Source organism: Scyliorhinus canicula, chromosome 6 (assembly GCF_902713615.1).
Source record: "Scyliorhinus canicula chromosome 6, sScyCan1.1, whole genome shotgun sequence".
Taxonomy (NCBI): domain Eukaryota; kingdom Metazoa; phylum Chordata; class Chondrichthyes; order Carcharhiniformes; family Scyliorhinidae; genus Scyliorhinus; species Scyliorhinus canicula.
Genome location: NC_052151.1, coordinates 190822884 through 190838513, shown reverse-complemented (window position 1 = coordinate 190838513; position 15630 = coordinate 190822884). Strand labels below are relative to the sequence as shown.

General features: G+C 45.0%; 1 protein-coding gene across 2 annotated transcripts in view; it reads right to left on the bottom strand.

Moving 5' to 3' along the window:
• lmbrd1 (LMBR1 domain containing 1) overlaps window positions 1-15630 on the bottom strand; it is a 257830-nt gene that overhangs the window by 233355 nt on the left and 8845 nt on the right. Inside the window, exon 1 of one of the 2 annotated variants that reach the window (XM_038800686.1) lies at window positions 9043-9061. The exons of the other annotated variant lie outside the window; for it this stretch is intronic. The gene's annotated coding sequence lies outside the window, so the exon portion shown is untranslated. Of the gene's footprint in view, window positions 1-9042; window positions 9062-15630 lie in introns of those variants that run through there. 2 annotated transcript variants of the gene reach the window in all.

Below are 15630 nucleotides of genomic sequence, written 5' to 3'. Positions count from 1 at the left end.
CCAAAAGGTGTGGCGCAAGTCAATAAGGTAAATAAGGTGCACATTGGTTAGCACCGCTGCCGAACAGCATCAGGGATGTGGGGTCAATTCTAGCCTTGGATGACTGTAGTTTGCACTTTCTCCCGTGTTTGCATGAATTCCCTCCGGGTGCTCCGGTTTCCTCCCACAGTCCAAAGATGCGCAGGTGAGGTGGATTAGCCACGTTAAATTGCCGCTTAGTGTCCAAAAGGTTAGGTCAGGTTATTGGGTTATGGGGATAGGGTGGATGAGCCTCTTTCAGAGGGCCAGTGCAGACTCAATAAGCTGAATGACCTCCTTCTGCACTGTCGGGATTCTATAACAAACACAAACAGAGCACTATAGTTTCATTTCTAAAGAGATGCAATTCAAAAGTAGAGAGGTAATGCTAAATTTATATCAAACCTCGATTAGACCACACTTGAACTCATGTTCTGGATGCCACATTCGAAAAAAGGATATAGGAAGAGTGCAAAAATAGATTTACAAGGATGATACCCAAACTGTGTGGATATAACTATCAGGAATACATGAATAGGCTGCATTTATTTTCTCTTGAAAAAAGACTGAAATGATGAACGATTTTGGTAGAATGGATACAAAGAGAATGCTTCCTCTTGGGTTGAATAACATAAGACAGTACCCAAGAAATTCAAGAGAAAATTCAGAAAAACATTATTTCCACGGTGTTGAGGCACGGGTTCGATCTCAGCACCGGGTCACTGTCCCTGTGGAGTTTTTACACATTCTCCCCGCGTTTGCGTGGGTCTCACCCCCACAACCCAAAGATACGCAGGGTAGGTGATTTGGTCATTCTAAATTCCCCCAAATTGGAAAAAACAAAATTGGATACTCTAAATTTATATTAAAAATAAGAAAAACATTATTTTCCAAAAGAGTGGAATGTGGAACTCACTACCAGAGGGAGTAGTTGAAGCAAATAATATAGCTGCACTTGGTTGGGAGCTGGGTAATAATAGGAGGGAGAAGGGAGTTGAGGGTGAATGCTAATTAGAGATGGACGAGGAGATATGGGAGAATGCTGATGGTGCTTCGAGGTACGTGCTGTAGGTGGTCAAAGTCTCCGAAGCAGAAAGGAGTACAGGGTTACCAGCTGCCCAGTAAACCATGACCTCAGTCTCGGGTCTGAGATACTTGTCCTCAAATGATATTTTCCTCAGTCAGCCGAAAGTTAATCTGACACATTGGAGGTGATGATGAATTTCATCATGGTGATACAGTGGTTAGCATTGCTGCCTCACAACGCCAGGGACCCGGGTTCAATTCTGGTCTTGGGTGACTGCGTTTACATAGAACATACAGTGCAGGCTGCCATTCGGCCCATCAAGTCTGCACCGACCCACTTAATCCCTCATTTCCACCCTATCCCAGTAACCCAATAACGCCTCCTACCCTTTTTTGGTCACAAAGGGCCATTTATCATGGCCAATCCACCTGCACATCTTTGGACTGTGGTAGGAAACCGGAGCACCCAGAGGAAACCCACGCATACACGGGGAGAACGTGCAGACTCTGCACAGACAGTGACCCAGCAGGGAATTAAACCTGGGACCCTGGAGCTGTGAAGCCACAGTGCTTCTCTTATGCCACTTATGCTACCGTGCTGCCCAAACTGTCAATGTAGAGTTTCGATGTTCTTTTATTTCTTTTTTTTAAAATTTAGAGTACCCAATTATTTTTTCCAATTAAGGGGGCAATTTAGCGTATCCAATCCACCTACCCTGCACATCTTTAGGTTGTGGGGGTGAAACCCACGCAGACACAGGGAGAATGTGTAAACTCCACACGGACAGTCATCCAGGGCCGGGATTCGAACCCTGGTCCTCACGCCATAGGCAGCAATGCTAACCACTGTGCCACTGTGCTAGCCTGAGTTTGCATATTCTCCAGTATCTACGTACGTTTCTTCCGGGTGCTCAGGTTGCCTCTCACAGTCCAAAGACTGGTTTGGCCATGCTAAGTTACTCCTTAGTGTCCAAAGATGGGCAGGTTCCGGAGTTACAGATTTGGGGCGGGAGAGTGGGCATAGGTAGGGTGCTCTTTGAGGGTGGATGCAGACTGAAAGGGCCAAATTTGCGCTGCAGGTATTTTATGATTCTACAGCTGCCTTGTCAAGAAGAGGCTTACAAGATGTGGAAAATGGTCCATATTTTCCAGGATCTCGCCATTGATCTTATTAGATGATGGAAGGTGTTTTGTGATGAGGTGCTGGAAAGACGATCTTAGTTTCTGAGTGGATTGTGAAAGGGTTTTTTCTCAAAGCTTCAGAGGAGCAACAATAACCACCATACCGAGACACGCACGCACACTACCCCCCCCCCCCCCCCCATCAAGACACACACATAGCCTCCCACCCAGACACGCACTCACACAGCCCCCCACCGAGACATGCACACACACCAGCCCCCCCCCCCCCCCACCACCGAGACATACAGGCACACCACACCACCCACCGAGGCATGCAGGCACACCACCCCCCCACCGAGATACGCAGGCACATCACCCCTCATCGAGACATGCACGCACACCAGCCACCGCCCCCCCCCACCTCCCAGCAACACGCACACCACTACCCCCTCTCCCGCCACCTATATGTACAGGAATACACACACACTGGAATACTCACTACCTCTTTCCACACACACAAGAATAGTGGACAGGTGCAGAAGGGATGGAAGCAGGCCCAAGGAAACATGTCAGATACAGATGAGACACACACTTAGTTTAGAAAAGACAAGTGTGAAACGTACACCTGAACTAACAATCTAAGGAAGCTTATAGTATACATTTTTAGAGTACTCCAGAGACAAATAAACCCATTATTGCTCAGTGCACTAGTGCCTGGTATAAACCAAGATAAAAACACTCATAAAAGGTTTAATGATGCGCAATATATCATTGCAGATTAAATCTAATGTAGCTAGAAACTGTTTTCTGACTAATTAGGCCATTGGTATTTGCTGTGAGTTTAAAACATTCATGATTTGTGCGCATTTTAATTCTCAGAAGAAAACAACTCTAATAACTAGACTCTTATCTCAAGTACAAAACTATATTTTATAGAAAGTGGTATTAGAACATAGAACGATACAGCGCAGTACAGGCCCTTCGGCCCTCGATGTTGCACCGACATGGAAAAAATCTAAAGGCCATCTAACCTACACTATGCCCTTATCATCCATATGCTTATCCAATAAATTTTTAAATGCCCTCAATGTTGGCATGTTCACTACTGTTGCAGGTAGGGCATTCCACGGCCTCACCACTCTTTGGGTAAAAAACCCACCTCTGACCTCTGTCCTATATCTATTACCCCTCAATTTAAGGCTATGTCCCCTCGTGCTAGCCACCTCCATCCGCGGGAGAAGGCTCTCGCTGTCCACCCTATCTAACCCTCTGATCATTTTGTATGCCTCTATTAAGTCACCTCTTAACCTTCTTCTCTCTAACGAAAACAACCTCAAGTCCATCAGCCTTTCCTCATAAGATTTTCCCTCCATACCAGGCAACATCCTGGTAAATCTCCTCTGCACCCGTTCCAAAGCTTCCACGTCCTTCCTGTAATGAGGCGACCAGAACTGTACGCAATACTCCAAATGCGGCCGTACTAGAGTTTTGTACAACTGCAACATGACCTCATGGCTCCGGAACTCAATCCCTCTACCAATAAAGGCCAACACACCATAGGCCTTCTTCACAACCCTATCAACCTGGGTGGCAACTTTCAGGGATCTATGTACATGGACACCGAGATCCCTCTGCTCATCCACACTACCAAGAATTTTACCATTAGCCAAATATTCCGCATTTCTGTTATTCTTTCCAAAGTGAATCACCTCACACTTCTCCACATTAAACTCCATTTGCCACCTCTCAGCCCAGCTCTGCAGCTTATCTATGTCCCTCTGTAACCTGCAACATCCTTCCGCACTGTCTACAACTCCACCGACTTTAGTGTCGTCTGCAAATTTACTCACCCATCCTTCTGCGCCCTCCTCTAGGTCATTTATAAAAATGACAAACAGCAACGGCCCCAGAACAGATCCTTGTGGTACGCCACTCGTAACTGAACTCCATTCTGAACATTTCCCATCAACTACCACTCTCTGTCTTCTTTCAACTAGCCAATTTCTGATCCACATCTCTAAATCACCCTCAATCCCCAGCCTCCGTATTTTCTGCAATAGACGACCGTGGGGAACCTTATCAAACGCTTTACTGAAATCCATATACACCACATCAACTGCTCTACCCTCGTCTACCTGTTCAGTCACCTTCTCAAAGAACTCGATAAGGTTTGTGAGGCATGACCTACCCTTCACAAAACCATGCTGACTGTCCCTAATCATATTATTCCTATCTAGATGATTATAAATCGTATCTTTTATAATCCTCTCCAAGACTTTACCCACCACAGACGTTAGGCTCACCGGCCTATAGTTACCGGGGTTATCTCTACTCCCCTTCTTGAACAAAGGGACCACATTTGCTATCCTCCAGTCCTCTGGCACTATTCCTGTAGCCAATGATGACCTAAAAATCAAAGCCAAAGGCTCAGCAATCTCTTCCCTGGCTTCCCAGAGAATCCTAGGATAAATCCCATCCGGCCCCGGGGACTTATCTATTTTCACCTTGTCCAGAATTGCCAACACTTCTTCCCTACGCACCTCAATGCCATCTATTCTAATAGCCTGGGTCTCAGCATTCTCCTCCACAATATTATCTTTTTCTTGAGTGAATACTGACGAAAAGTATTCATTTAGTATCTCGCTTATCTCCTCAGCCTCCACACACAACTTCCCACCACTGTCCTTGACTGGCCCTACTCTTACCCTAGTCATTCTTTTATTCCTGACATACCTATAGAAAGCTTTTGGGTTTTCCTTGATCCTACCTGCCAAAGACTTCTCATGTCCCCTCCTTGCTCGTCTCAGCTCTCTCTTTAGATCCTTCCTCGCTTCCTTGTAAATATCAAGCGCCCCAACTGAAACTTCACGCCTCATCTTCACATAGGCCTCCTTCTTCCTCTTAACAAGAGATTCCACTTCTTTGGTAAACCACGGTTCCCTCGCTCGACCCCTTCCTCCCTGCCTGACTGGTACGTACTTATCAAGAACATGCAATAGCTGTTCCTTGAACAAGCTCCACATATCCAGTGTGCCCAACCCTTGCAGCCTACTTCTCCAACCAACACATCCTAAGTCATGTCTAATGGCATCATAATTGCCCTTCCCCCAGCTATAACTCTTGCCCTGCGGGGTATACTTATCCCTTTCCATCACTAACGTAAAGGTCACCGAATTGTGGTCACTGTTTCCAAAGTGCTCACCTACCTCCAGATCTAACACCTGGCCTGGTTCATTACCCAAAACCAAATCCAATGTGGCCTCGCCTCTTGTTGGCCTGTCAACATATTGTGTCAGGAAACCCTCCTGCACACATTGTACAAAGAATGACCCAACTAATGTACTCGAACTATATCTTTTCCAGTCAATATTTGGAAAGTTAAAGTCTCCCATAACAACTACCCTGTTACTTTCACTCTTTTCCAGAATCATCTTCGCCATCCTTTCCTCCACATCCCTAGAACTATTAGGTGGCCTATAGAAAACTCCCAACAGGGTGACCTCTCCTTTCCTGTTTCTAACCTCAGCCCATACTACCTCAGAAGAAGAGTCCCCATCTAGCATCCTTTCCGCCACCGTAATACTGTCCTTGACTAGCAGCGCCACACCTCCCCCTCTTTTGCCCCCTTCTCTGAGCTTACTAAAACACCTAAACCCCGGAACCTGCAACAACCATTCCTGTCCCTGCTCTATCCATGTCTCTGAAATGGCCACAACATCGAAGTCCCAGGTACCAACCCATGCTGCCAGTTCCCCTACCTTATTTCGTATACTCCTGGCATTGAAGTAGACACACTTCAAACCACCTACCTGAACACTGGCACCCTCCTGCGAAGTCAAATCTGTGCTCCTGACCTCTATACTCTCAATCTCCCGTACCCTAAAACTACAATCCAGGTTCCCATGCCCCTGCTGAATTAGTTTAAACCCCCCCAAAGAGCACTAACAAATCTCCCCCCCAGGATATTGGTGCCCCTCAGGTTCAGATGTAGACCATCCTGTCTATAGAGTACCCACCTTCCCCAGAAAGAGTCCCAGTTATCCAGAAATCTGAATCCCTCCCGCCTGCACCATCCCTGTAGCCACGTGTTTAATTGCTCTCTCTCCCTATTCCTCATCTCACTATCACGTGGCACGGGCAACAACCCAGAGATAACAACTCTGTTTGTTCTCGCTCTGAGCTTCCATCCTAGCTCCCTAAAGGCCTGCCTGACATCCTTGTCCCCTTTCCTACCTATGTCGTTAGTGCCAATGTGGACTACGACTTGGGGCTGCTCCCCCTCCCCCTTAAGGACCCGGAAAACACGATCCGAGACATCACGTACCCTTGCACCTGGGAGGCAACATACCAAACGTGAGTCTCTCTCGCTCCCACAAAATCTCCTATCTGTGCCCCTGACTATTGAGTCCCCAATTACTAATGTTCTACTCCTTTCCCCCCTTCCCTTCTGAGCAACAGGGACAGACTCCGTGCCAGAGGCCCGTACCCCATGGCTTACCCCTGGTAAGTCGTCCCCCCCACAAGTATCCAAAACGGTATACTTGTTACTCAGGGGAACGACCGCAGGGGGTCCCTGCACTGACTGCTTCTTCCCAGTCCCTCTTACAGTTACCCATCTATCTCCAGTCTTTGGTGTAACTATTTCCCTGAAGCTCCTATCTATGACCCCCTCTGCCTCCCGAATGATCCGAAGTTCATCCAGCTCAAGCTCCAGGTCCCTAACACGGTTTTTGAGGAGCTGGAGTTGGGTGCACTTCCCACAGATGAAATCAGCAGGGACACTGACGGCGTCCCTCACCTCAAACATTCTGCAGGAGGAGCATTGTACTGCCTTCCCTGACATCACCTCTAGATTTTAAAAAAAACAAGAAAAAGAAAAAGAAAGGAAGAGCTTACCTGATATTACCTCAAACCCTGCTCCCGCTCAAAGGTAAGCAAATTTAAAGGCACTCACTCACCTTCACGACAGGCCCCTGCTCCCGCTTCCCAACCACCGTGGGGTGGGGGGGTTGGTTAGAGGAGGAGGTAGGGTGGGAAACACTCACGAAGTGTTTCGGGTTTAACTGTCACTTGCCAACAGCCTCTCCACAAACCACCTTCAACTTAGGCTGACCGCACTGCACGTATGCAAATTTCCCCAGAACAGCTGATCAGTAGCTCTGCTCTGCTGCCCTCTGCTGGATGATTGCCTTCACTCAAACTCCTCGGGTCCCCTTCGCAGATTCACCTTCAACTTAGGCTGACCGCACTGCACGTATGCAAATTTCCCCAGAACAGCTGATCAGTAGCTCTGCTCTGCTGCTCTCTGCTGGATTGCAAGTAGTGCAAATATTGTAGTGCAAATTTTTCAACTGTACTTGCAATAGTTCAGCATCACGAGCACAAGTCACAGTGGGGTTAGGAAGAGTGCCTTTATACTTTGGTGACTGAAATACTGCAATAAAAATCTCTAGCTCCTCCTTTGCCCGCTTCCCTTCACATATTTTTTCTCTCATTGCTGCTTTATCTTGGGAGATGTTTTTGGTTTCTGTTGATCCTCTTCCCGGGTTCAATCATGGGTAGCACTGTTGCTTCACAGCTCCAGGGTCCCAGTTTCGAATGCCGGCTTGCGTCACTGTCTGTGTGGAGTCTACATGTTCTCCCCCAGTCCACGTGGGTTTCCTCTGGGTTCTCCGGTTTCCTCCCACAAGTCCCGAAAGACCTGCTGTTGGGTAATTTGGACATTCGGAATTCTCCCGCTGTGTACCTGAACAGGCGCCTGAATGTGGCGACTAGGGGCTTTGCACAGTAACTTCATTGCAGTGTTAATGTAAGCCCACTTGTGGTAATAAAGATTATAGATCGTTCCATTTTGTAAACGCATTTCCTGTTTTATTTTTACTCATTATTTTTGTCATTCAATCCAATAACTAGATCTATTCCTTCATTCCTCCTTTACTTCTTCTCTCATCATTATTTTGCCAGCCTAATTATATTCATACTTTAATATCTAACATATTATCTATTCGCTTCAGTTCTAACGACTCAAAGGACTCAAAACGTTGAATCTCGTTAATATTACTATTTTTCCTTTGTCCGTATTAACTGCTCTTTTTCTCCCCTCAGGGTGCAAGGGGTACTCCTGGGGTAATAGAATGGCAGTGCCAAGCTACCAGACTGACACTGCCAGGGTGCAGAGCCGTGCTCATGAAAGGGTGGAGGTTTGAGAGGGGTCAAAGAAAGGTTAGGGGGTCCTGAAAGGGAGGGGTTTAAAGAGATCGAGGCAGCTGCTAAAAATGGCAGACTGATCTGTAGTCCTGCTAGCGAGCTCAGCTACCCAGTGATGGAAAACTGCCCAAGTCTAGCCTCAGCAGGGAGAAATTTAAAAATAAACGACAGTATCACTAAACAATGGCATCAAATTTGGCACTACAGCCGCCGAAAAACATCCTGCCAAACGATTCCGGACACAGACATTTTTCAGTGAATCGTGCCCAGTATCTTTAACACACAAAATATCCCAATATGTTTCGCAGAGAAGGAAGAGGGAGCAAAATCAAGATATCGGTATGGTCCATAATAAGTTACATTTCAAAGAGTTGTTTTGGATAGGTTTTAAAAAGAGGATGAAAAGTTAGGAGGGATTTCCAGAGGGGTCAAGGCAAATTAAAGCCATGCCACCAATGGCGGGATTACACTGGAAACTGTGCCTATTTGAGGACATAGAGCTGGAGCCTTTTCGCTTCATTTTACTTCTCATTCTCCAGAAACTAATCCAAAACAATTTTCAGCTCACAAAGGCCTGCTTCCATTTTCCTTCTCCAGCCTGATAACTCCAACTGACTTTCAGTGAAGGTGACCTTGGAAACTCTTCCCTCTACCCAAAGCTGGACAAACCTGTGCGGAGTCCGTATGTTTCCCCCATGTCTGCGTGGGCTTCCTCCAGATGCTCCAGTTTCCTCCCACAAGTCCCGAAAGACGTGCTTGTTAGGTGAATTGGACATTCTGAATTCTCCCTCAGTGTACCCGAACAGGTGCCAGAATGTGGCGACTAGGGGCTTTTCACAGTAACTTCATTGCACTGTTCATGTAAGCCTACTTGTTACACGAATAAAGATTATCTTCCAGCCACATTTAAACTCTCATGTGTTTGGCCCCTTCAATCGGAGCACAAACCTCTACCCGCATTCTGCTTGGTGAACAACAGACTGACTGCTTATCTGTCTGTGCTCTCTCTCACTCTCAAGATTCTTGCCTTTGAGCTTCAGGAATATCTTAAGAAAATCCTACAAGAAGATTTACAGTGGCTTTCTAGGGCTGTTGGCCTTGCAAAGCCCATCTCCATGGTAATGTCAATCACAGAAAGGCTGATTAGCTATCGTCTAAACCCACCAGCTCTATTCAACCTCAGGATTAAATTGACAAAATCATATAGATTCCTTACAATGCAGGAGGCAGCGATTCGGCCCATGAAGTCTGCACTGGTTCTCTGGAATAACATGCCACCTAGTCCCACTCCCAGGCCTTATCCCCATAGTCTTGCACATTCTTTCTATTCAGATAGAAATAAAATTCCCTTTTTAATACTCCAATCAAATCTCCCTCACTACCCTTTCAGTAAGTTAATTACAGACTCCAACTGCCCTCTGGGTGAAAGACTTTCCTCCAGTCACTTTTATTATTTTTGCCAATAATTCTGAATCTGTGCCCTTTAGTTCTTGATGCTCACTTGAGAGGGAACCGTTTCTCCTGTCCATACCTCTCAGGGTATGAATACCTCTATCAAGTATTCTCAATCTTCTCTTCTTTTCTCCAAGAAAACAGGCCCAACATCTCCAATCTATTCTCATGGCTACAGTTCTTTATCTCTGAAATCGTCTTGTGAATCTCCACTGCCTTCTTCACGTCATTCCTCAAGAATGGCTGCAGTCATCCAGCTGAGGCCTAACTAGTAACTTATACCAGTTCAACATGACCTCCTTACTCTTGTACTCAATGCCCCCTCATAAAGCCTCAAATATTATACGCTTTATTAACCACTCTCTCAACATGCCCTGCCATCTTCAATGACTTATCTACACATGCACCGAGGTCCCTTTGTTCCTAAATCTTGTTTATAGTTTCTCCCCTTTATTTTATATTCTCTCCATATTCTTCCTGCCAAAATGAATCACTATGCATTTCTCTGCATTGAACTTCATCTTCCAATTGTCTGCCCAATCCATCAACATGTCGATGTTCTTTTTAAAGTTCAAGGCTATGCACACAGTTGACAACTATTTCCAACCTTCATATCATTTGTAAATTTTGAAATCATGCGCTGAACACCACACTAACTCCAGGTCATTAACATACATCAGAAAGAGTCCCAACACTGACCTTTGGGGAACTCCGCTGCAAGCCTTCCTCCAATCTGAAAAACAACCATTTATCACTACTCTCTGTTCCCTGAAACTCAGCCCATTTCTTATCAAAGTGCCGATGATCCTTTTTAAACCATGAGCTAGAATTCTGGTCACAAATCTGTTGTGTGGCATTGCATCAAATGCCTTTTTGAAAATCCACATACACTACACCAAGTTTTACCTCATCAATCTTCCCTGCTATCTCCTCAAAAAAACTCCAGTAAATTAGTTAAACATGATTTTCCCTTAATGAATCCAGGCTGGCTTTCATTAATTATCCTGCAATTGTTTACTTGACTATTGATTTTGTCCCAACTATTTCCAGAGGTTTCCCTGCTACTGAAGTCAAACTGATTTGTCTGTAGTTGCCGGCTTTATCTTTGCACCTCTTTCTGAACAAGGGTATAACATTTGTATTTCTCCAGTCATCAGGCACCACTTCTGTGTCTAAGGAAAACTGGAAGATTATCACTAGTACCTCTGCAACCTCTACTTTCACTTCCCTCAGTGTCCTTGGATGCATCTCAGCCAATCACATACCTCCTATAATATGGATTACAGACAGCACAATACTCTAGATGTGGCCTAACCAATGTTTTATACAGTGCCAGCATAACCTCCCGCTCTTAAACTCTATGCCTTGGCTAATAAAGGCAAGTATAACATATGTCTTCTTAACCGCGATATTCAATTGCTCTGCTACTTTAAGGGACTGGTGTACATGCAGTGCTTCCCAGAGTCCTGACATTCATCATGTATTCCCTTGCCTTGTTTGTCCTGTCCAAGTGCATCACTTCACACTTGCCCAGATTGAATTCAATTTGCCACTGATCAGCCCATTTGACCAGTCCTTCTATATTCTTCTGTAATCAAAGGCTACCCTCCTCACTATTTACAACCCACCAATTTCCATACTTACTGATCAACCCTCCGACATTAAAGTCTAAATCATTTGTATAAACCACAAACAGCAAGGGCCCCAACACTAATCCCTGCAGGTCTCCCCACTGGACACAAGCTTTCAGTCAGAAAATCAACCCTCGAACCATCATCCTCTGCTTCCTGCCACTCAGTCAATTCTGGATTTAATTTGCCAAATTTCTCTGGATTCCATGGACTCCAAAAGCCTTGCTGAATCCAAATAGACTACATCAAACACATGTTCCATATCTACACACCAGTCACCTCTTCAAAAAATTCAATCAAGTTGGGTCAGACATGACCTCGCTTTAACAAACTATGCTGACTGTTCTTGATTAATCCCTACCTCGCCAAATGCAAATAAATTTGGTCTCTTAAAATTGCTTCCAATAATTTCCCCACCACTTAGGTTGGACCGACTGGCTTGTAGTTTCCTGGTTTATTCCTTCCTCCCTTCTTGAATAATGGTACCACATTAGCTATCCTCCAGTCGTCTGGCACCTCTCCTGTGGTCAGAGAGGAATTGAAAATTCCCAGTATTATGTTAGCTGCCAGTCTCTTTTCATGCTCTCTCCTTACTTTTCTGATTAGGTTCTTCACTCCCCATCAGGTCCTTCTATATTTAACCCAATTTTCCAATTTATTTTCGACCTGACATCTGTCGTTCCTACTTTTCATCTTCACCTTTATCTATTGTGTCATGGCACTCTGGATTTATATTTCCTATATTGCCCCTTCAAGGAAATGTACCTTGACATTGAATGCAATACCTTTTCTTTGAAGGTGGCTCATTGTTCAGCTACCATCTTTTCTGTCAACATTTGATTCTGACTCAGAAGCGTTCTTATCCCATCAAAATTGGCTTTCCCCAATTAACTATCCCTGCTCTGGACTCTTCCTAATCCTTTTCCATGGTCAACCTAAACCTTACGATGCAATGGTCAATATCTGCTAAATGCTCTCCCACTGATATTTGATCCACTTTGGTCAATTCATTCCCCAGAACCAGGTCTAACAGCAGCTGCTCACTCTTTGGATTGGAAATATGCCGTTGCTTCAATTATCGTGAATATGTTCCAGGAACTGTCAGCCTTCTTGTCCCTTTGAGCTATTCCTATCCTAGTTTACATATGGGATAATTGAAGACCCCCAATATTACTGTATAATTCTAACACCTCTGTAATTTCTTTGCAACTTTGCAAAATATAACACCTCCCCTTGAGACTTGGGAGACTGACAGTCTACCCAAAGTCAGCACAAATGCTCTTCCCATTATTCACAGGATGTGAACATCTTGCACCTTCTTCCCAGGGGAGACACCTTTAACAACCAAAGCAGCCAAGCTTGTGTTATGGCAGCATTCAGAACAGGTCACAATTCTCTTCATTCTTCCATTTTACAACACATTAAAAAGACTGACCCAAAACATAATCTAAGCTTTATATTTATAACTGATGATACTGTCAATTCTAGAGATAACAAAGGCACGATGAGAGTTCCAGTAGCAGATAAGCTTAGGCAGGGGAGGAGACAGGCGATAATTCTCAGGTGGAAGTAGACCACAAGAAATCTGGTTTCCCCTCAGATGGAAAAGGGAAGAATTCCAAGGGCATGGAACAAAATTCACGGATGAGGATTGGTCAATTTTGGTACTGCTGCATTCTAAACATTTAATTGAAATTTTTTTTGTGCATTTGATACAAAGAGCATGACAAATTAGAGATAGTCAAGTGGGAAGATGGCAGTGAAGCACTGTTAGCTGTTGTTACTGTGCAAGTTGAATACTAACATGTTTTAGATTATATCACCAAGTACGTACACAAGGAATAAGAGGGGTTAAAGGGCAGGCCTTTAGGGATTTTATGATTATGACAGATGGGAATAGAACCAGGTGAGGCCTGTCCCATAGAGATGGACAATGGATTACAGGCGTTGGAGGAAGATGTTTTAGCAACTTTAAAGAGGAACCAACTTGCTGGTATCATCCTTGTACCAAAAACAAGGGAGCATTCATTGCCTGTCCTTAGTTGTCCTGCAGCCATCGGGGATGGCCACTTAAAACCAGGAACAGGGAAGGTCGCAAAGCATAGCGGGAAAAATGGACAATGCGAGATTCAGGCAGGCTCAGAGCCTGAATGTATATTTGCGAGTGAGGAATCCAGACGGTATCGAAACCCCCAAGCAATTAGCATTTGATGGCCCATCTCCGCCAGACAAAGGACTGATACTTGAGCGACCGATACCCCAGACATTTTGGCGCCACTCCCTGTACTCGGGAAGCGTAAAAAACAAGGTCAATGACTGCTTAGGGCACGCCCAGCCATCAAGGCATCCGCCCCTTTATTGGTTCGAATCGAACACAGTGATCAGGACTTACCCAATTAGTGGGGTCCAAACTGAAGGACCACCCAAAGGAGCACGAACCACCCCCCCCCCCCCCCCCCAGAGGATAAAAAGAGAGACCACCATGTGTTTGGCCTCTCTTGGACCTGGCGCTCCGGCAACGTCCACTTCCAAGTGCAGCACCAACAGAAGCAAGTTCAAGTTCAACGCCCGCTACCAGATGGATGAGCATAGCTGAGCAGCAGTTACTTCTACAGACCCGAACAACGGCCACTGTTCCTCTGACCTAAGCCACATGCCTGAAGTTAAGTACAGGTTGTCATAGGCAATAGGTGTAGTTTAACTAGTGTTTATGTTGCATGATTAATTGTGTGTGTAAATAAAGTACTCTTGATCTTGAACTAACTAACTGGTGTTTGGCTCTTTGGTCGACAGCCGGTTGAACCTTGTAGTGGTAGCATTTGATACCTGGCGACTCAGCAATAGAATATTGATATCCAAAGGAAGAAGGGCAACCACTCACTGCCATATTTACAGTAGGTAAAAAAAGGCAATAGTCCCAAAAAGGCTTTCTAATGTTGGGCCTTCTATTTCATAGTGATTGTTTGTACAACTGAGTTATTTGCTGGACCACTTAGAAGGGTGTAAAGAGTTAAGACGGGGAGATTGCAGTCATGTATCAGCCAGATTAGATATGTGTGGCACTCCCCGCCCCACCTCAACACCAGCTAGTTTCATCTGACCCGGAGAAAGGCAAGGGTTAATGGGCAAGCAGGAAACCATTTAAACCCAGGGAGAATAAGGAGTTATCCTGAGGAGGACAAGAAGTAGAAGAACTACAGAGGTAAAAAAACCAACATAAGTGTACTTTACCTGAATGCTCGTAGTATTCGGAATAAAGTAAATGAGTTGGTGGCACAAATCATCGTAAATGACTATGATTTAGTGGCCATTACTGAAACATGGTTAAAGGATGGTCACGACTGGGAGTTAAATATCCGAGGGTATCAAACTATTCGGAAGGACAAAGTGGATGGTAAGGGAGGTGGTGTTGCTCTGTTATTTAAGGATGACATCCGGGCAATAGTAAGGGATGACATCGGTGCTATGGAGGATAAGGTTGAATCCATTTGGGTGGAAATCAGGAAGGCGAAAAAGTCACTGATAGGAGTAGTCTATCGGCCACCAAATAGTAACGAGATGGTGGGGCAGGCAATAAACAAAGAAATAACTGATGCATGTAGAAATGGTACAGCAGTTATCATGGGGGATTTTAATCTACATGTCGATTGGTTTAACCAGGTCGGTCAAGGCAACCGTGAGGAGGAGTTTATAGAATGTATCCGCGATAGTTTCCTAGAACAGTATGTAATGGAACCTACGAGGGAACAAGCGGTCCTAGATCTTGTCCTGTGTAATGAGACAGGATTGATTCATGATCTCATAGTTAGGGATCCTCTCGGAAGGAGCGATCACAATATGGTGGAATTTAAAATACAGATGGAGGGTGAGAAAGTAAAATCAAATACTAGTGTTTTGTGTTTAAACAAAGGAGATTACAAGGGGATGAGAGAAGAACTAGCTAAGGTAGACTGGGAGCTAAGACTTTATGGTGGAACAGTTGAGGAACAGTGGAGAACCTTCCAAGCGATTTTTCACAGTGCTCAGCAAAGGTTTATACCAACAAAAAGGAAGGACGGAAGAAAGAGGGAAAATCGACCGTGGATATCTAAGGAAATAAGGGAGAGTATCAAATTGAAGGAAAAAGCATATAAAGTGGCAAAGATTGCTGGGAGATTAGAGGACTGGGAAATCT